Raw genomic sequence first — 21,839 nt, 5'->3', positions numbered from 1 at the left:
GCCGCTCGGCTTCGCGCGGGCAGCCGAAACAAAGGCTGCCAGAGCAGGGGAGGGAAATGCCCAGCACCTAGCACACAGCACTGGCAGCATCCAAGGGGGCTGGGGCTGGGGCTGGGCAAAGGGAATGTTCCAAAGGGCCTCTGGTGATAGGAGAAGGGGTAATGGTTTGAGCGAGAAGGCTCCAGGGAGGACTTAGAGCTGCATTTAGATATCTGCAGGGGGTTACAGGCAGGCTGGGGAGGGACTGTTCAGAAGGGGCTGTGGGGATAGGCCGAGGGCAATGGTTTGGAAATGGAGCAGGGCAGAGTTAGGTTGGGCATTAGGAGGAAGTTGTGCACAGTGGGAGTGGGCAGAGACTGGCACAGGCTGCCCTGCAAGGTGATTGAGTTTCCATCCCTGGAGACATTCAAGATCAAGACTTGCTGTGTTCCTGTGCAGCTGCTCTGGCTGGAGCTGTCCCTGCTGCCTGCAGGAGGGTAGGACGAGATGCCCTTGGAGGGTCCCTTGCAGCCCAATGCCATCTGTGAAACTAGAGCAGGGTAGATTTAGATTGGACATTAGGGAAAAATTCTTTACTGTTAGGGTGGAGAGGCACAGAAATGGGTTGCCCAGAGAATCTGTGTATGCCTTGTCCCTGGAAGTGTTTAAGGCCAGGCTGAATGAGGCTTTGAGCAGTCTGTGCTGGTGGGAGGTGTCCCTGCCCAGGGCAGAGATTTGGAACTAGGTAATCTGTAAGGTCCCTTCCAACTCAAGCCATTCTGTGGCTCTATGTGAGATGTTTCACACTTGTCCCTTCTCATGGTGGGGGACATTGTGTCAGGTTTTGTTGGTGCTGAGCTGTGTTTAGTTTTCAGCTTCTTTGGAGCTACCTCCTCATCCTTTCCCATTCCTGCATCCACTCCCTTCTCCATCCTTCCTTCTGACATCCCTCCCTCACTTCTGCCCACTGAGAATGGCTCATATCCCCACCTCTTGCTCTTAAGATGCTTTCTTGGAGGCCATTTCCAACACCCAAGAGGCTGCCATGGCCCTTTGCAGACAGCGACCAGTGTCCCTGCCATCTCCCTCCCGTCCCTATCTCGCAGGTGGGGCACATTGTATATGGGGGTTCCAAACCCACCTCCTTTGCTAGCTGAGCTCTCTGTGAGCTGCAATAATTACAGTGAGGAGTCAATAACAATTAGACCTAACAACCACTCAGCAGGATTGATGCAAATTATTTTAATTTTATGTTTCCATCGATGAACTTTTTCAGCTTGGAAACTTCTGCCCCATTCCTGCCCTTCCCGGCCCCCCCAGCCCCCAAACATGGAGCCACAGAGCCCCTGGAAGTGTTGAGGTAGGAAGAGACCTTTGAGCTCGTCAAGTCCAAGCACTTGCCCAGAGCTCACAACCTCACCACTGCTGCTAAGCTGCTGCCACTGGACCACATCCCTCAGCACCACATCCATGCAGCTTTTAAACATCTCCTGCCTATGCCCCAGCTTGGGGGACAAAGAGGGGCTCCATCATCATCCCCAAACCAGTCTTCCTCCCCCTTCCCACCACATGTCTGCTCTGGTGGGAACCCAACCTGCTACCAGGAGGAAAGTGAGAGCTGAAGGCTTGAGTCACTGCTGGTGCTTTAAGTTGGAGGCAGAGGGGAGAGTTAAGAAGCTCTGGAGGTGTTTCTTCAGAGTGGGTTCACAGAATCACAGTCACAGAATATATCTGCTTGGAAGACACCTCCAAGCTCATCCAGCCCAGCCCTCAGCCCAGCACTGAAGGGTCAACACTGAGCTATGTCTCTAAGTGCCAGGTCCCCACGGTGATGAACATCCCCAGGGTTGGTGACTCCAGCACTGCCCTGGGCAGGCTGTTCCAATGTTTGAGGACCCTCCAAAAGGCCAGAGCTGGCTGTGAGAGAAGGGGTTTGTGGAGGGGCAGAGTTCTTCACGTGGTTGGAAACCTGGGAAGGTGATTCCTGGTTGAAACTGCTCATCAGGCTCAGATGGGGGGAATAAGCTGTTTCCAGGCTTGGTTTGCTGGGGAATGGCTTTTGTTGGGCAGGCTTTGTTGGGCAGACCTGAGAGACTTTGACATGATTTTGGTGATGTGGTTATCCAGTACCTGGAGGGGGCCTAAGAGCTGGGGAGGGGCTGGAACACCTGCAGGGAGGGGACATCAGCAACATCCCCGGGCAACCTGTAGAGATCATTTCAAGCAGATATGCCAGGTTCAGCCCTTCTGGGTGACCAGCCCAGGACAAGAGGGACTTTTGACAAGGGCTTATTGTGACAGGATGACAATGAATTGAAGCTTGAGGAGGGGAGATTAAGACTGGAGATGAGGAAGAAATTACTGAGTGAGGGTGGGGAGACACTGGCATAGGTTGCCCAGGATGGTTGTGTATGTCCCCTGCCTGGAGGTGTTCAAGACCAGGCTGGATGAGACTTCGAGCAACCTGTCCTAAGTGGGAGGTGTCCCTGCCCATGGCAAGGGGTTGGAACTGGATGATCTTGAAGGTCCCTTCCAACCCAACCCACTCTGTGACTTTATGACTCTGAGGTGGCTTACACCTGCATCCTCTCGGTCATGACATGGGGACACTGTGCCAGGCTTTGTTGGTGCTGAGCTGTGTTTATTTTTCAGGTTCATTTTCACCCCATTTCTTTAGGTGCTGTCCTGGACACCTGCCCCCTTCACGTGCTTATATGACAGGGAAATTAGAATGAATCAAATCAAAATGACACCTCCAAAGCCATCACTGTCACAAGCTCACATCTGGACCTGTCTTAAACATCTTCACACAGGAACATGGCAACCCTCCCACTGCCCAGAGCCTGCAGCTCATCTTACAGGATCAGCCTCAGCAGCTGGGGGTCTGCAACATCTCCAACCCTTCCAGCAGCCCAAAAATCTCCCCAGCGTGGGATATGCCAACCTGTACTCAGTACTGGTGAGGCTGCATCTTGAATCCTGGGTTCAGTTTTGGGCTACTCACTCCAAGAAGAACATTGAGGGGCTGGACCAAGCCCAGAGAAGGGCAACAAAGCTGGAGAAGGGTCTGGAGAACAGAGCTGGGGAGGGAGGAGCAGCTGAGGGAGCTGGGGGTGAGTACTGTGGAGCAGAGGAGGCTGAGGGAGACCTCATTGTTCTCTGCAGCTCCCTGAGAGGAGGCTGCAGTGAGGTGAGAATTGAGATCTTGTCCCCAGGAGCAGGGGACAGCAGGAGAGGAAATGTCCTGAAATTGTGCCAGGGCAGGGTTAGGTTGGAGCTGAGAAAAAAATGTCTTTGCTGCCAGAGTGGTCAGGGATTGGCAGAGGCTGCCCAGGCAGGCGGTGCAGTGCCCATCCCTGGGGGTGCTCCAGAGCGGTGTGGCCATGGCACTTGGGGCCATGGTTTGGTGCCCATGGTGGGGTTGGGCTGCTGCTTGGATTCGGTGCTGTTAGAGGTCTTTTCCAACTCAAACAACTGATTCTCTGATGATTCTGTCAGTGTCATTTCTGTGATGGCTGACAATCAGTGACTGACTCCTTGGAACTTTTTCTTTCCTATTTACAGGAGCAAGCAGCCAGCCACAGGACCTGCCCTGTGCCCCCTGGGCTGCTGAGAGCTACACAGCTCCGCAGACCAAGGGGTCACCCTCAAACTGTGGTCATCTCCCACCCATCTCATGAGGGATCCCTGGAGAGACTTCCTGTAGCTCTTTTCCTCCTGCCTCCCTGGGTGGCTTTTTCCACCCTTCTGGGAGCTGGGAGCAGTCAATTGCTGGTGTTCCCAACTCTGCTGACCTGCAGCTTCTCTCTGCTCCTGTCATTAGGACCATTCAGTGGGTGACAGGTGCTCAATTGCTCTTAAGTGGCTCCCAGATAATTGGGGAGGTCTTTAGCTACTTGTAACTTCCAATAATAAACAATAGAGAAGGGGAGAAACATCCACACGGAGCACTTAACCGACGGCCCTTGTCAAAGCTGCATTAGGGCTCTTCTGCTTCCCACCAGCCAGCCCCAGGCCACCACTGGTGTGACACTGTGACACTTTGACAAGTCAGAACCACCTCCTGCTCATCACTTCGAAGTGCTGGATGGATGAAGGATGAGAGCCTGGATTCAGCCCCACTGCTGAGGGAACCAGAACTGTGCAGGAGCTTGGAGGAGGGAGGTTTGTGGAGCCCTCTTGGATTTTTTGGGGTGGAGGGGATGCAGGTCCAAATCTCATCTCAAACCACCAAGTTTTACCCAGAACCTCAATGTGGTTGGCATTGTCCCTTGTCCAATCACTGAAAAGAGCCTGGCCCCTACTTGACACCCGTCCTGCAGATATTTGTAAGCATTGCTCAGATGCCCTCTCAGCCTTCTCTTCTCCAGACTAACCACTCCCAGGGCCCTCATCAGACAGATGTTCCAGTCCCTTCACCATAGCTGTAACCTCTACTGGACTCTCTCCAGTAGTTCCCTGTCCCTGCTGAACTGAGGAGCCCAGAACTGGACCCAGGATACAAGATGTGGTCTCACTGAAGGGGAAGCAAAACCCCTAACATCCTGTGATCCTGAGAACCTCCCTTGACCTGCTGCATCAGGCAACCCTCTCACTGGGCTCCAGGGCACAGAAATGCTCACCCTAGACACAGCTGAAAGGATTTCACTCATTGTTGGCCTGCGTTAAGCCTGGCTTCGCCAGGGGGTGGCGCAGCACCAGAAAGGGAGGATGCTCTGTGCGGGAGGGATGACTTCCACCCTTCCCATCAACACCTCAGTAGCTGTGGGGAGTGCACCATGCATGGGCCATCAATGGAAACATGCTCAGAAGTCAGCTGGCAGAGCCCAACCTTGTCTGAGATGTCTTCATCTCACCAGGTGATTTAGGAAGCTGTGATTGCCAGCCTGAGGCAGGGCTTAGCTCTGTGACAATGCTCCCACTGGGGCAGGCCAAGGGGCACTGGGCACAAAGTGGTACCCAGGAGATTCCGCCTGAGCAGGAGGAGAAAGTTGTTTGGTGTGAGGGTGCTGGAGGCCTGGAGCAGGCTGCCCAGGGAGGCTGTGGACTCTCCTGTGTAGAGCTTCCAACCCCCCCTGGCCGTTTGTGCTCCTAGGCAAGCCCAGGGTGCCCTGTTGGAGCAGGGTGTCGGAGTGGATGATCTCCAGGGGTCACTTCCACATTCCTACCCTTCTACAATTCCATAATCCCTCAGTTTTTCCAGCGGCTGGAAATGGCCCCCCCAGTAACAGAGCCCTTCTCCCATAAATCGCCATTGATTCTCACGAGAGGAAAAGGGCAACAAATATTCCTGCGATGAATAATTCAGGCAGCTGCAAGCCGTGCGCTGCACCTCCATTACCCCGCCAAGGCCTGGGGGATGCGGCTTGAAAGCCCCGATAAAAGGGACGGGGGGAGATCTATTGGGAGGCTTGGCCAGATCCTGATAACCGCGGGAGGGGTCTGCCCGGTGCTGCAGCGGTGGCTGCTCGGAGGCGATCGCTCCGCTCCGCCCGCTCCCGGTCGCTCCTGCCTGCTCCGCTTCGACCCCCTCCGCTCCCGTCTGCTCCCCTCCGGTCCCCTCCGCTCCTGCCTGCTCCGCTTCGACCCCCTCCGCTCCCGTCTGCTCCCCTCCGGTCCCCTCCGCTCCTGCCTGCTCCGCTTCGACCCCCTCCGCTCCCGTCTGCTCCCCTCCGGTCCCCTCCGCTCCGCTTCGAACCCCTCCGCTCCTGCCTGCTCCCCTCCGGTCCCCTCCGCTCCCGTCTGCTCCCCTCCGGTCCCCTCCGCTCCTGCCTGCTCCCCTCCGGTCCCCTCCGCTCCCGTCTGCTCCCCTCCGCCCGCCTCGCCGCGGCTTTGTTAAGAGCAGAAAGCACTCAGGGTGCTGGGGGGGGTCAGCCCAGTCCCTTTCTTCCCCGAGGAAGCTTTCAGGGATGAGAGCCTCTGAAGAGGTGGCTGCGGCGTTAGGAGCTGAGGAGTGAACAATCCTTCCCTCCTTCAGCCCTCTGCTCCTGGGGAGGTGGTGGCAGGGTCACCTCACTCAAAGCAGCCTTAGTGGCAACAGCCAGCAGTGACTCTTCCCTCCTCTCTGCACTAGAGCTTGTGTGGGGTGTGGGTCATCGGACCAAGGAACCATTTTGGTTGGAGACTTCTAAGACCATTCAGTCAAATCATTAACCCAACACTACCAAGTGTCCCTCAGCACCACATCTCCACAGCTTTTCAGTGCCCCCAGGGCTGGGGACTTCACCACTGCCTGTGCAGCCTGGACAACCCTTTGGGAAAAAGAAACTGTTCCTCATGTCCAACCTAAACCTCCCCTGGGGCAACTTGAGGCCATTTCCTCTTGTCCTGTTGCTTGTTCCTTGGGAGAAAAGCCCAACCCCCACCTGGGTCCAACCTCCTGTCAGGCAGCTAGAAAGAGCCATGAGACCTCCCCAAAGCCTCCTCTTCTCCAGACTAAAGCCCAGGTCCCTCAGCTGCTCCTCACAGGGCCTGCGTGCTAGACCCTTCAGCAGCCTCACCGCCCTCCTTGGGGCATGCTTCAGGCTTGGTGCCTTGTGAAGGTGTTGAGCATGTTGGGATGTTGTGACTCACCCAGTGCTACCAGAACGTGGTGCTGAGATGGTGCCCTGGCAGTGCTGGGTTAGCAGGTGGGCTTGATGATCTGAAAGTTCTCTTCCAACCCAAATGATTCCATGATCCTACCCTGTACAGAAGGGGAGGCTCTGTTCCTGGACAAGTTGTCTTTTCCCTTGCAGGAAAGGTACAGGGCACAGAGCTGACTGCTTTGTTTTCAGAGGAGCAGATGAAAAGCAGGACTGGGTGGGTTTGATGCAAGTTTGGTGCTGCTGAGACTTGGAGTTGAGCGTCAGCTCTGCCCCAGAGACACTAACTGGCCACCAGCTCCACAGCTCACCTGCAGTGTTCATCTGTCCCCCTGCTGATGAGATGCTTGGAGCAGGCACTTGGAGCAACCTCCTGCTCAGGATACTCCTGAAACTTCAACAACTTCTGGTGTCTCCACTGGACCTGCTCATTCCAAAGCTTCCCTGGAGCTGAGCTTGCCATGGCCAGCTGGACCTCCTGGGCTGGGATGCTTTTGCTTCCCTGACTTGCACTTCCCACTCTCCTCTGTTTTCTCTGCCAATAAAACCTGCCTCTGAGATTGAGACCTTGATCAATGATGGCAGGATCCATCTCCCATCACCTGAGCTGGATGAGAGAGAGGTGTCCAGGGCAGCTGGGTGGGAAGATGTGGCCCCCTCAGGAGGACAATTCATCCTGGCTATCGGACACCAGCTGTCAGAGGGGACAAATGGCTCTCTGAGGGTGCCAATCCTCTGCTGGCCATTGATGCCAGTGACCAGGCTGGATTTAACAACTCGCCTTTGGGCAGCCAAAGCCCAAGACTAAGCTAGGGAAAGTTGCTACTGACCCAGTGGAGGTCTCCTTTGCCACCACTGCCATGATTTGAGATGAAAAGTGCTGCCCACAGGCTCAGTTCATACAGAATGGGTTGGGTTGGAAGAGAACTTCACTATCACTCAACTCCATCCCCCTGCTGTGGGCAGGGACATCTCCCACTAGATCAGGTTGCTTAAGGCCTTGAACACTTCCAGGTAGGTGACATTCATTGGGTTTTCAGTCCAGACAGTCCTGGACCAGGAGGAAGACTCTGCCACCTTCCTCCACCTCTAACTGATGCCTTTTACATCTTTCACTCAGGCAGCAGACATTGTTGGTTACTCAGGTGTGGTCTGACCCATCATGAAGCCAAGGAGAGGTTTCCCATTGCTTCCCAGGCTCAGTGCTGTGGAGACCACCAGTCCCATCACAGGGGGCCACTTCATCTCCATCTCTCTCTTAAGCCACAGTTTCTGTCCAAGCCAGGACATGCTCAGCAGGAAGGTGCCCAGTGGTGACTTAGAGTCCAAGTGATGAAGAGCCCTTCTCTAGCACTAGATAACTAGTGGTGATTAATTGCCCTGGTGATTAAGAGCATTTGCCCTGCTCCCAGCTTGGATGCCAGCAGCACAGGTATCTCATTAGGTCTCTCACAGAGACTCCATGTGGGTATCTGCAGAACAAATCCATCTTCTGACCTTCTTGCAGGTCTTGAAACAACCTCAGATTCATGGCCTTTGCCAAATGATGATGGTATTAAGATGGAGACCTTCCTGCCCTCTACAGCTACCTGAAAGAAGGAAGGAGGGTGGAGCAAAGTGGAGTCATTCTCTTCTCCCAGGTAAGAGCAGTTGTGGATCACAGAATCACGGAACGGTCCACAACCTTCCTGGAGGTGTTCAAGGCCATGTTGGATGAGGTCTTGGGTAACCTGGGCTGGTGGGAGGTGTCACTGCCCACGACAGGGGGTTGGGCTGGATGATCTTGGGTGCCTTCCAATCCAAACCATGCCACGAATCTGTGAGGGGCACTTTGCCCTTGCACAGTACTTGAGGCTCAGTGCAGGAGAAGGGGTCACCCTGTCTCTCCCCAAATCAAGCTGCTCATGCTAAAGCTGTCACCCACAACCAGACTGGGCTCCTGCCTCCTGAATCAGGACACCACACTCCACTGGATGCTCCTCAGGTCTGGCCTCCATCACTGCCTCCCCCACAACCGGCGCAGCTCGGAGAGAGCCATCAAGTGAAAGGTGGAAAAAGGTAATTAATCTACAGAGAAAAAAGTGTTAATACCTCTAAGACACCAGGGACACTGCCTGTCAGCTTCCACCAATTAGTCACCTAAAACCCTGCCTGTATGATCTCTGTGGTACAGCTGAGTTGATTACTCTAATTAATTTTGCATTGATCTGCATGGATCTGCAGCACCAGGGCCTATCAGGGGCGAAGGAGGAGATGGATGCATGAGCCCTGCTGAAGAGTGGAGGAGGGACTGCAGCCTGGTTCCTCAGGCCAGCTTTGGTAGCTCATCCCAGGTCCACCTTGTCCCCAGGCTCCCACAGCTGGAGGTGACAGATCTGTCATTGAATCCCAGAATGGGTTGGGTCGAAAAGGACCTTCAAGATCATCCAGGTCCAACTCCCTGCCATGGGCAGGGACACCTCCCATCAGCACAGGCTGCTCAAGGTCTCATCCAGTCTGGCCTTGAACACCTCCAGGGAGGTTGTGGATCACAGAAGCACAGAATATCACACTCCATGCTTCTGTGAATCCACAACCTCCCTGGACAACCTGTGCCAGTGGCTCCCCACCCTCACTCTCAATAATTTCTTCCTTGTCTCCTGTCTCAATCTGCCCTCCTCAAGCTCAGAATTTGTCCTCCTCTGTCCTCAAGGCAGGGCTGGTGGGGACGGAGCAGAGACTGATTCTGGGGGCATTCTACCAGGGGTGGATCCTGGTGGATCTTGTCATCGAATCAGAATTGCTGAGATTGGAAGAGACCTCTGAGCTCATCCAGTCCAATCTCTCACCTGGCAGCTCACTGCTGCCAAGCCACTGCCACTAAACCATATCCTTCAGCACCACATCCACACAGCTTTGAAACTCCTCCAGGGATGGGGACTCCACCACCTCCCTGGCAGCCTGGGACACTGCCTGAGAACCCTTTCTGGGATGACTTCAGCCCAAGAGTGGGTTTGCTCCTGGAGGGTTTTTATGCTGGGTCTTGGTTGGTGGCTGTGGGTGCTGCAGAGCAGGGAGCTGCCTGTCTTTGTGCAGGGCTGCATGTGGCAGGGAGATGGCTGCAGCCCTTGGAGCACCTGAAGTGTTAAGAGGAGATCAAAGAGCTGCTGAGAGCTGCAGCGTTCTGCAAACCTGCGGCTGCTTCCCTGGCGAAAAAACACATCAAAGGCAGTGAGAGGTCCCTGGGAGAAGGTGAGATGCTTGAGGACAAGAAAGATGCAGAGGAGGTTGTCCTGGCTTCTCCAGCAAACCATCTGGAGTGGCTGTGCCATCAGGACATGGTTGGAGTGCTAGCACTGGCACAATCATTGAATCCCAGACTGGTTTAGGTTGGGAATGACCTTTGAAGGTCATCCAGTCCAAGCCCCCTGCAGCCAGCAGGGACATTCCCAACCAGAGCAGGGTGCTCAGAGCCCCAAACAACCTGACCTGCAATGATGCCAGGCATGGGGCAGCTCCCACCTCTCTGGGCAACCTGGGCCAGTGCTTCAATAAGGTGACTCATGTTGCTCCCAGAGATGGGAAAAGAAGCCATGAGGCCTCCAGCACTGCAGTCAGCAATTCCTCCTACTGCAAGGCTTTAGGAGAGGGTTGGGGAAAGGAGAAAACCATCCCAAAATAGGAGGAGAGCCTCTACTGAGCAGGGCAGTGCCAAGTACTGCCCTGCGTGGGTTCTGTCAGTGCCACCTACCTAGGGAGTGTGGAGGTTGTGGGATGTTCAAGGCAGGTTTGTGGATTTGGGTCAAATTTCAGCCAGGAAGGGAGGGAGAAATGTGTGAGAGAGGAAAAATAAAGAAAGAAAATGCCAAATGTTCAACACTGCATTGGCACCAAACACCCTCAAAATAGACACAGGCAGGGAGGTCCCCAAAAGAGAGGCTGAGCCTGCCTGAGGTGGAGCAGACCTCAGCAGATGGGCAGGAGGTAAATAGGGGATGGACTGGAATGTCTCAGAAGGAGGGGTGGGATTTTTCCAGGCAAGGAAGAGGAAAAAGCAGCAGCCCCCCAGCATGGGGCTGGGGGGTAGCCACCTCTGCCCTGTGGTGTTTGCTGGGTACGAGATGTCAAAGGGCATTCTGGCTCCAAAAAATCCCAAGGGGATGGAGAAAATAGGAAAGGATTTGGGAATGTGTGAGGGCAGCCATGGTGGGTGGAAGAGGATGGGTTGGAGCCAGGTTGGGATTGGTCTCTTCTCACATGCAACACGGGACAGGACAGGAGGAGGCAGCCTCAAGCTGTGCCAGGGGAGGTTCAGGTTGGATAACAGGAAAAATGTCATCTCAGAAAGGGTTCTCAGGCAGTGTCCCAGGCTGCCAGGGAGGTGGTGAAGTCCCCATCCCTGGAGGAGTTTCAAAGCTGTGTGGATGTGGTGCTGAAGGATATGGTTTAGTGGCAGTGGTAGGATTGTGAGCTCAAGGTGAGAGGTTGGACTGGATCCACCAGGATGTCCTACCCCTGGCAGGTTGTCCCCAAAGGATATTCTTTGATTGAGTAAGGAAAATTAAGGCATGGAACAGTGTGGCCAAGAGGAGTAGGGAAGTGATCATGCCCTGGTACTCAGCACTGTTGAGGCCACACTTTGAATCCTGGGTTCAGTTTTGGGCCCCTGACTCCAAGTGGGACATTGGGCAGGTCCAGAGAAGGGCAACAAAGCAGGGGAAGGGTCTGGAGAACAGGGCTGTGAGGGAGCAGCTGAGGGAGCTGGGGGTGAGTAGTGTGGAGAAGAGGAGGCTGAGGGAGACCTCATTGCTCTCTGCAGCTCCCTGAGAGGAGGCTGCATTGAGGTGAGGGTTGGGCTCTGCTCCCTGGGATCAGGGGATAGGAGGAGAGGAAATGTCCTGGAATTGTTCCAGGGGAGGTTCAGGTTGGAGCTGAGGGAAAATTTCTTTGCTAGCTGAGTGGTCAGAGATTGGCAGAGGCTGCCCATGGGGGTCCCTGGAGGTGTTCCAGAGCGGTGTGCCCATGGCACTTGGGGCCATGGTTTGGTGCCCATGGTGGGGTTGAGCTGATGCTTGGGCTGGACCTTGGAGACTTTTCCCAACCCAAAACATTCTCTGCTTTCTATAGCAAGACAAAAAAACACCCAGGGCCAGGCTGAGGCAAGCGAAGCAGAGCATCCTCCTGGCACAGCACACAAAGGGTTATCTCCTGCCTTCATAACCATAATTTCCTGGGATTAATATTAAAAATGTTTCTAATGGCTCCCACTTGTTTACTAAATAACCAGAGCCAGATAAGTTATCAACTGCTGCTGTAATTCGCTATTAATCAAATATTCAAATCAGTGCTGCAGTCGGCTGGCACGGGACACAGACAGAGTGCTCCAGCGTGGGTCATAATTAATCTTTTCCCTCTTTTTATTTTTTTTTTTAATTTTATTTTTTTCCTCCCTTCCCTTCACTTTGGACTCTTGCAAATATCTTTTGGTGTTAAGAGGTCCCCAGAGAGCCCTGCCTCTAAATGAGGTGTAAAAATCTAAGCCGCACAAAAAATAGCATGGGGCTGGGATCGATACTCTCTTCACAGCTGCATCGATTAACAACAATATTCTTCATTTATTAATTATGAAGGGGAATTTTCCATCCTTGCATCTCTTTCTTTGCTTGTTGCTTGGGTGGGTCTAGCTGGGCCTCAAGCGTGCCCTCCCCACACATCTCCTGCCCTCCACTTGCGTCCTATAGCCTCCTGTCCCTCCCTTTCCCTTCTCGTCCCTCCCTGCACGTCCTCTGGGCACCATCCAGGTGAAAAGAGGAGATGGCAGCTGTCGGGGGTGGGTGGAGTTGGACAAGACTTGATGGGTGCATGAGAGAAGGAGGAGATCTGCTCTGCCTGGGAGGTTGGAGCAGCTGGAGGCAGCCCTGCTCAGTGGGCTGAGACCTTGCATCATAAGTTGATATGCAGGAGAAGCGCTGGAGAGCAGCTCCAGGATGCAGAAGGAGGAGGGAAAGATGAAAGACAAGCTCCAGAGCAGCTTGAGGAGAGAGGGTCCAGCCCTGCTGCAAAGCAGGTTGATGTCTCACTCCTGCAGCCCTGGTATCACAAGGTGGGTGTCCCCAGGTGTTCTGCTGCTCCAGCTCCAGCAAAGCTTCCAGCTCCTGTGCAGGCTTTTGCTGGGCTGCAGCTGCAATCTGCAAGCCACACAGCAGAGCTTGGCTGTTGTGTGTTTATTTGGGCACTGCAAGCTCTCAACCAGATGCAGAGATTGTGGCTGGGTGGGTGATGTCCCCTTCCTGGAGATGTTCAAGGCCAGGCTGGATGAGGCTTTGAGCAGCCTGTGCTGGTGGGAGGTGTCCCTGCCCATGGCAGGGGGACTGGAACTGGATGGTCTTGAAGGTTACTTCCAAGACAACCTATTCTGTGATTTTATGATTCTGTGCTCTGAGTGAGACAATTCTCCAAGCTGACCCCTGGCACTGCCCCTGGAGCACTCTGGCAGCTCCCACTGGATAATCCATTCCTCAGGAGAGCCTTTTTCCATGGACTCCAGATGACAGACCCGGGTCAGCTTCTCTAGGGTGCACAGTGGTGACCCCTGGGTCATGGTTTGGGGTCAGGAGATGGGAAGTGGCAGGAGCAGAGTGCAGGGGAGGGCAGAGGAGATGTAGGGTTTGTAGGCAGCAGGTTGAGAAACCTCGGAGGTTGAGCTCCTTTCATCTTGCATCATTGTCAATGAGCCCTGGGAAGTGTCACATTGTGCTCAGGGGTTTGAGATGCTGCTTTAGCAAAGCCTCTCTGCAGGCAGAGATGGAGGTTGTGTCATCATCTCCACCTAACAGCTGATGATGAGCTGATGGCAGGCTTGATGTTGGTGCTTCCACATAAAATGTTTGCCTTCAAACTCTGCTGCCACACATAAAAAATGGCTGAAATAATGTCAGGGAATTGAGTTTCTGAAGCGCAGAGCAGTGTCTCATTCCCCTCTGCTCTGCACTGGTGAGGCCTCCCCTGGAGTACTGTTGCCCAGTTCTGGGCACCCCAGCTCCAGAAGGACAAAGAACTACTGGGGAGGGTCCAGCATAAGGCCACTGAGTTGCTGAGGGGACTGTAACTGACGTGGGGACAGGCTGAGAGAGCTGGGGGTGGTGAGCCTGAAGAGAAGGAGGCTGCATGGGATCTGATCAGTGCTTACAAATATCTAAGGGTGGGTGACAGGAGGATGGGGCCAGACTCTTGTCGGCGATCCCCAGTGACAGGACAAGAGGCAATGCGCATAAAGTTGAGCATAGGAAGAACCATCTAAAGATGAGGAGGAGCTGCTGTGCTGTGAGGGTGGCAGGGCCCTGCAGCAGGCTGCCCAGAGAGGTTGTGGAGTCTCCATCTCTGGAGACATTGAAGTCCCACCTGGACACGTTCCTGTGTGGCCTTCTCTAGGTGACCCTGCTCTGGCAGTGGGGTTGAACTCGGTGATCTCCAGAGATCCCTTCCAGCCGCTGCCATTCCGTGCTTCTGTGCTACTTGGATCCTGCTCTGCATGAGGCGAGCAGCCAGGGGCTGACTGCTGACTGCTGCCTGTGCCGGTGCCGGCAGCGGGGCCAGGCTGGCCCCGGGCACGCCTTGTGCCGCAGAGCCTGCGGAGGTTCCCTGGCGTGCCAGTCTCCGCTCAGCTCTCTCAGACGCCGAAATAAAAATCAGAGGTTTTCAAATGGATTTCCCTAACGAGAGCGCGGCGAAAGCGCCTGCCGGGACTGCGCCGGGCCGCTGCTGCTGAGCGAGACGAAGCGGCGGCAGGGAGCATCCCTCGCCCGCCCCAGCGCTCCGCTCCCCCGGAAATCCTCCCGGAGAGGCGCAGGGCCGGGGCCAGCACAGCCCTCCCCCGGGCTCAAGCCAGCAAAGACATTTCCTCCGTCTCCAGGCACAGACATTGCCCATCCCCTAATCACGGACTGCCAGAGTCTGGAGGGGACCTCCGGAGAGCATCGAGCCCGAAGCCCCCTGCCCGAGGCAGAAGTGGCCAGGGTGGTCTGCACAGGAATGCGCCCGGGTGGGTTTGGGAAGTCTCCAGAGAAGGAGACTCTGCAACCCCCCAGGCAGCCTGCTCCAGGCCTCCAGCACCCTCAAACCAAAGAAGTTTATTCTCAGGTTGAGGTGGAACCTTCTGTGTTCCAATTAGTGTCCATTGCTCCTTGTCTTATTACTGTGCACCACCAAGAAGAGCTTGACCCCCTCCACTTGCCCCCCACCCCTCAGATAGTTATAGACATTGCTCAGGTCCCTCTCAGCCTCTCTTCTCCAGACTGAACAGCCTCAGGGCTCCCAGTCTGTCTTCACAGGGGAGATGCTCAAGTCCCACAGTCATCCTCAAGGCCCTCCACTGGACTCTCTCCAGCAGGTCCCTGTCTCTCTTGAACTGGGGAGCCCAAAACTGGACACAGTATTCCAGATGTGGTCTCAGCAGGGCGGAGCAGAGCAGGAGAAGAACCTCCCTAGCCCTGCTGGATGCAGGTTTCCTGATGCACCCCAGGATACCATTGGCCCTCTTGGCCACAAGGGAAAATCAAAGCATAGGAAAAGGCAAAGCAGCCTCAAGTTGCACCAGGAGAGGTTTAGGTTGGGTATAAGGAACAATTTCTTCCCCAAAAGGGTTGTCAAGGCCTGGAACAGGCTGCCCAGGCGGAGTCCCCATCTCTGGAGGGATTTCAAAGCCATGGAGATGTGGTGCTGAGGACCCTGGTTTGGTAGTGGCTTGGCAGCGCTGGGTTAAGGTTGGCCTGGATGATCTCAAAGGTCTCTTCCCACCCAAAGGATTCCATGATTCTATGACAGCCAGTGTCAGGCATCTAAGGGGGCTTTGGCAAGAGGGCTACTGGACAGGAGAGAGGAGACTTTCTGGATTGCTGTTCCACCCTTCTGTCTCACAGACACCTCCTGAGCCGACACGTGAGGCCAGAGCTCAGTTTCCCTCCCACAGAAGAGCTGTTTGGCCCTGGGGACAACCAGAGAACATGAAATTGGCCTTGGGAAGTTGAGCACCTCCGGGGTAGGTTAGCTCTGACCTCCCTGCCCCTTCCTCTGCCTTCCCCTCCCTTCCCCTCCAGAAGCATTTGCTGGAGCAACACGGGGAGTCAGCCCTGGCCACTCTCCATCCCCTGCACTATCCTTGCCCAAAGCCCTCAGTTTTGCAGCAGAGTTCTGTTTAGGTGGCACATCTCCATCAGAAGTTCAGCAGGGTTAAAATGCAGTTGGTTTTCTTTCCAGGTGAGCAGGCCCTGAAAACCAGAGCTGTGTGAGAGCAGCAAAGATCAAACCTGTTTGATTTCTGCTGATTTTAGAATCATTTTCATTGGAAAAGACCTTTCAGCTAATCCAGGCCCAACCACTCTCCAACTGCCAAGGCTGGTGCTGAGCAGTGTCTCTGCACCGCATCTCTGTGCCTTTTAAACGCCTCCAGATATGGGGATTGGGCCTCTCTGGGCAACCTGTTCCAGTCTTTGAGAACCCTTTCAGTGAAGAAGTTTCTTCTGATGTCCATCCTGACCCTCCCCTGGTGCAGCTTGAGGCCATTCCTTCTTGTCCTATCTCTTGTTCCTTGGAAGAAGACGCCAATGCCCACCTCACTGCAGCCTCCTCTCAGGGAGCTGTAGAGGGCCAGAAGGTCTCCCTCAGCCTCCTCCACACTAATCACCCCCAGCTCCCTCAGCTGCTCCTCCCCAGCCCTGTTCTCCAGACCCTGTCCCAGCTCTATTGCCCTTCTCTGGGCCTGCTCCAGCCCCTCAATGTCCTTCTTGAGGTGAGGGAACTGAACCCAGGACTCAAGCTGTGACCTCACCAATGGATCAACAGCTTCTGTCACCCACCTGGGCATGCCTAGAGAGTCTGTTCTGGCATCCCCTTCCCCTTTGTCCCCCACCACAGAAGGAAGCTGTGCTCAGAGTACATTTTACAGCTCCACGCATGGGGCTTTCACTTCTGCTCTAGCTCAGAAGCGTTTTCCTGGGGAAGGTGGAAATGAGGTCTCTGCAATTCCAACAAAGCACAATTGACTTTCTTCCCAGCCTCATTAAATGTGCTATTTTTACCTTCTGAGGTGCAAGATCTGCCCAGGCCTTGGCAGTGAAGGAGCTGGGGCATGTTTAAAGCAGCAGCTCTTCACTTGGAGTTCTGTTCAGTTTCTGTGTTATCTTCCTAGGAACTTTATCAGCTTGTCTGGGCTCTCTGCCCTCCTAGTGCCTCCCCTCCTGGACTGTCAGGGAGCTGTGGGATGCTGGAGGCAAAGAGTCGTTTCCTTCATACTGTGAGGGTGGTGGAACACTGGAACAGGATGCCCAAGGAGGTGGTTTGGGACCTATCCCTGGAGGTATTCAAAGTGAGCCTCAAAAGGGCTCTGGGCAAGCTGTTCTAACTGAGAATGTCCCTGCTGAGTGCAGGGTGGGGTTGGACTGGATGATCTTCGGAGGTCACTTCCAGTCCAGCCCATTCTATGATTCATCACAGGTGATGCTGATCCAATCTTCATCCACCCAGGCTGAGCCTGGAGACCTATCCCACAGCTTCCTCGTGGAAGCTGCAGCCCACGAGTACTCAGCCAGGGCTGAGGACCTTCTGAGGTCACTTCCAGATGGATCACCTTAAATGCCACCACGTGCAGCATAGGTCCTTGCTCGTCCTGCCCTTACCACCTAAGGACTGCTGGTTAGGATGAGCTGCTGGAGCATTCCCTCTGCAGTTAAGCCCCATGAGCTGCAGATGATTGTCCTCAGCCCTCCTTTTCCCACCATCAGGATGCCTCCAGCTCCTCCATGTTCATCCAAATATCCAAGAAGAGGGTGGCAGCAAGATAGGACCAGAATCTTCTAAGTGGTCTCCAGTGACAGGAGAAGAGGCATTGGGCACAAATTTGACCATAGGAAGCTCCACCTGAAGATGAGGAGGAGCTGCTGTGCTGTGAGGGTGGCAGAGCCCTGCAGCAGGCTGCCCAGAGAGGTTGTGGAGTCTCCATCTCTGGAGACAATCAAGGGCAACCTGGACATGCTCCTGAGAGGCCCTCTTTTAGGTGACCCTGCAGTGGGGTTGGACTCGGTGATCCCCAGAGATCCCTTCCAGCTCCTGCCATTCTGTGATTCATCCCTGGGAGTCTCACAGCTTGGATGCATCTCTCTGAGTCTCTGAATCCCGTGAGTTGTCCTAGAGTGAGGTCTCAGATCAAGGTGATTGGTCCCTGCGCAAGGTGGTCCCCAAGAGCACATGGGCAGCAAGGATCACCTGAGGGTGCTGGGGGCCGTCTGGAGAAGAGGAGGCTGAAGGTGACCTCATTGCTCTTTACAGCTCCCTGAAGGTTGGAGCAAGGAGGGGGCAGCCTCTGCTCCTTGATGGCAAGTGACAGGAGCAGGGGAAATGGTTCCAAGCTGCACCAGGGGAAGTTCAGGCTGGAGCTCAGGAAATATTTCTCCACTGAAAAGGTTCTCAAACACTGGAACAGGACAGTGCTGGAGTCACCATCCCTGGGGATGTTCATCACCGTGGGGACCTGGCACTTAGAGACATGGTTGTGTTGACCCTTCAGTGCTGGGCTGAGGGCTGGGCTGGATGAGCTTGGAGGTGTCTTCCAAGCAGATATATTCTGTGACTCTGTGATTCTGTGAACCCACTCTGAAGAAACACCTCCAGAGCTTCTTAACTCTCCCCTCTGCCTCCAACTTAAAGCACCAGCAGTGACTCAAGCCTTCAGCTCTCACCTTCCTCCTGGTAGCAGGTAGCTCTGGTTCCCACCAGAGCAGACATGCGGTGGGAAGGGGAAGCAAGACTGGTTTGGGGGCGATGGTGCCCGGGGGAGAGGAGGCAGATGGAGGTGCAGGCGCGAGGTGAGGGCTGAAGCCGCCGAGATCGGCGTACCCTGACGAGAGCTCAAAGCTATTGATCGGCGCCGCCCCCGCCGCGCTGCCGCCTGCGCTGCCGCAGTGCTGCTGGAGGGAGGGAGCCAGGGCAGGGGAGGGGGCAGCGGAGGGGGCAGGGAGACCACGGCGCTGCGCTGGACGTGCTGCAACTTCCCAGGGTCAACTTGGCGTTCTCCAGGCTGGCACTGGGGCCTGGCAGCCCTTCTGCCTGGCCATGTGTGTTGGTTTGTGAGCCAAGAGGGTAGAAGAGCAATCCAGAAAGCCTCTTTTCTCCTGTCCAGGAGACTTCTTGACAAAGCCTTCTTAGATGTCTAAAACTGGCTGTGATGGGGGCATGGAATCAGCTTGGTTGGAGGAGACCTTTGAGATCATCCAGGCCAACCTTAACCCAGCACTGCCAGGCCACCACCAAACCATGGCCCTCAGCACCACATCTCCCTGGCTCTGAAATCCCTCCAGGGATGGGGACTCCACCTGGGCAGCCTGTTCAAGGCCTTGACAGCCCTTTTGGGGAAGAAATTGTTCCTCATGTCCAACCTCCCTTGGTGCAACTGGACACCATTTCCTCTTGTCCTGTCTCCTGTTCGCTGGGAGAAGAGCCCAGCCCCCACCTCACTGCAGCCTCCTTTCAGAGAGCTGTAGAGAGCAATGAGGTCTCCCCTCCACCTCCTGTTCTCCAGGCTGAACAACCCCAGGTCCTGCAGCTGCTCCTCCCCAGCCCTGTTCTCCAGACCCTTCATCAGCACCTCTATGTCCTTGTGGAGAGGCCCAAAGCAGAATCCAGAACCAGAGGTGTGAGTACAGGGGGAACCATTGCATCCTTCCACTGCCAGGAGCAGAAGCCAAAATCCAAGGGATGGAGAAGTGCAGGCTCCATCCTGGCTTGGAGCCCACCAGGAGCACCCATGTGAGTGTGGAGAGCTACGAGGCTCCCCAGAGAGCCTGCAGCTCTCTACAGGACAGGTGCTCTCCGGGAGCAGATATGGGCTTGGGGTGTCCTGTCTTGCCCAGGGAGCTGTGCATGGCAGAACCAAAGGGCAGTCAGATTCCCAGAGGCCTTAATGGTTGGACTCAATGATCCTAAAGGTCTCTTTCAACCACAACTCCATGATTCTGTGATCCAAGGAACGTGGTGGGACAGAGCAGAACAGGGAAGGTGGGCTGGCATCAGGGCTCAGGTGTAGACTTGTGTTAGCTGTCCTGGGTGGGCAGGACAGCTTTGGATGCTCAAAGAGCCTGAGCTGGGCCATGAAAATGCTCAGGGGGTTGGGGCAGCTCTGCTACAAGTACAGGCTGAGGGGGCTGGGGGTGTTCACACTGGAGAAGAGAAGGCTCCAGGCAGACCTAATAACAACCTTCGAGTACCTGAAGGGGCTACAAGAAGGCTGCAGAGGAACTGTTTGCAGAGGCCTGCAGAGACAGGATGAGGGCAGTGGCTTCAAACTAGAGCAGAAGAGATTGAGACTGGATGTGAGGAACAAGTTCTGCACCATGAGGCTGCTGGAGCACTGCAACAGGTTGCCCAAGGAGGTGGTTGGGGCCCATCCCCAAGGTGAGACTCGACAGGGCTCTGGGAAACTCTATCTGGTTGACTGCAAGGGGGCTGGACTGGATGACTTTTGGAGGTGCCTTCCAGCCCAGACCATTCTATGCACCATCCCCATAGCCCACACACCTTGCAGCAGCCTGGGGGACACCTGCTGGGAGCTCGTGGACAGGACTGGCAAACTGTGATGGGCTGGAGAGTGGAGGGGGCAGGGAGGTGAAAACCTGCCCCAAAAGGGCAAGGAGTTAATTTCCAGTTCGTGTCTCCCTCTCACACCTCGATGATCAATAATTGAAGAAATCAAACCCAAGCACAGCCTCTGTGTCCTGCCCCAGGGAGAGAGCAGGCGCCGGGGCTGGAGTCTGTGGAGCCAGCTCTGCAGAGAGGTCCCCCTGGGCATTCGCAGCTGCCTTGGAGCAGAAGGATGCGATGGCACTGAAGGGTCCTGGCAAGAGGCTGCTGTTGGCTTCGAGCTTCTCCCTTTGAAATCAGCACCTAAACCTCACCAGATCCAGCTCGAGGCCATTTCCTCTTATCCTGTCATTTATTCCCAGGGAGCAGAGCCCAATCCCCACCTGGCTGCAGCCTCCTCTCATGGAACTACAGAGAGCAATGAGATCTCACTCAGCCTCCTCTTCTCCACACTACTCACCCCCAGCTCCCTCAGCTGCTCCCTCACAGCCCTGTTCTCCAGAGCCTTCCCCAGCTTTGTTGCCCTTCTCTGGACCTGGTCCAGCCCCTCAGTGTCCTTCTTGGAGTGATTTGAGACCTGCTGTGACCCATTTGAAGGACTTTCCCCTCCACTCACAGTCAAGTGGGGGCCTCAGCCATGTGCTCAGGGGGTGCAATGCTTTAGCACAAAAGGATCATGGGATCTTCTTCATTTGAGCAACAGGGGCATGGTCGGGGTGGGGCTCAAAAAGGTGACTGGGAGGGAGGGGTGCAGAGGATAAATCAGGGACAGGTTATGGTGCAGCTGGCTGGGGCTGAGTGGGTGCAGTGAGGGATGCCTGAGGAACACCTGAGGGGGACACCAGCTCGTCAGTACTTATTTTCCAGTTGTTGTGGGGGTGTTCGTGTTGTCTGTAGGCTCACATCTGGGCGTGAGTGGGGGGTGGGTGTGCAGTTTCCACACGCAGGCTTCATTATGCAGATCCCCGTTAAGGTGGAGCTTGGTGCTGCCTTTCCGGCAGCAGCTGAAACCTTTTGTTTGGAAGATGGAGCTGTGCAGGTAGAGCAAGGGAGATCTGGAGGTGGAATATCTGCTGCGGAGCCAGGTGCTGTCACCCACAACCCCAACACCTTCCCACCAGGGCTGGGACCTGCAGGGCTGAGGGCATGTGGGTGCATCTGCACCCCCCCTGAAAGCCTGCCCACTGCTCCCCACAGATGGGAGTGGATCTGGAGAGTCCAAGCTGTGTCCAGGCAGGCTCGGGGGGGGGGGTGGATTTCTGGCAGCCACCCACCATCTCCCTCCCCTTTTGGTTAAATAAAGCTTTGGGCTGTGATGAAGCCCATTAAAGTCAGAGGAGAAGGTGTGGGATTGAAATGTAGGACAGCAGCCGCTGCAGAGTGTGGTTGTGTGGGATCGATGGGGATCAATACCCTGCTCTGCTTCCTGGGGTCCCACCAGGCCCTGCTGCTGCTGCGCTCCCCGGGTGCTCCACAGTTTCTGCACCCCACAGAACAGCCCCTGGTGAGACCCCTTCCTGGTCAGAAAGCCCCAGGGTGGACTTTCTCAGGAGCAAGAGGAGAAACGTTTGCACCCCGGTGGGCAGCTCTGCCGAGCTGCTAGTGCAGGGCTGACGACGAAGGGCTGCATGGTAGTGGCATTCCCCCTGCTTCCCAGGGGGCTCAATG

This window comes from Pogoniulus pusillus, chromosome 41 (assembly GCF_015220805.1).
Source record: "Pogoniulus pusillus isolate bPogPus1 chromosome 41, bPogPus1.pri, whole genome shotgun sequence".
Taxonomy (NCBI): domain Eukaryota; kingdom Metazoa; phylum Chordata; class Aves; order Piciformes; family Lybiidae; genus Pogoniulus; species Pogoniulus pusillus.
This window is presented reverse-complemented; position numbering follows the sequence as displayed.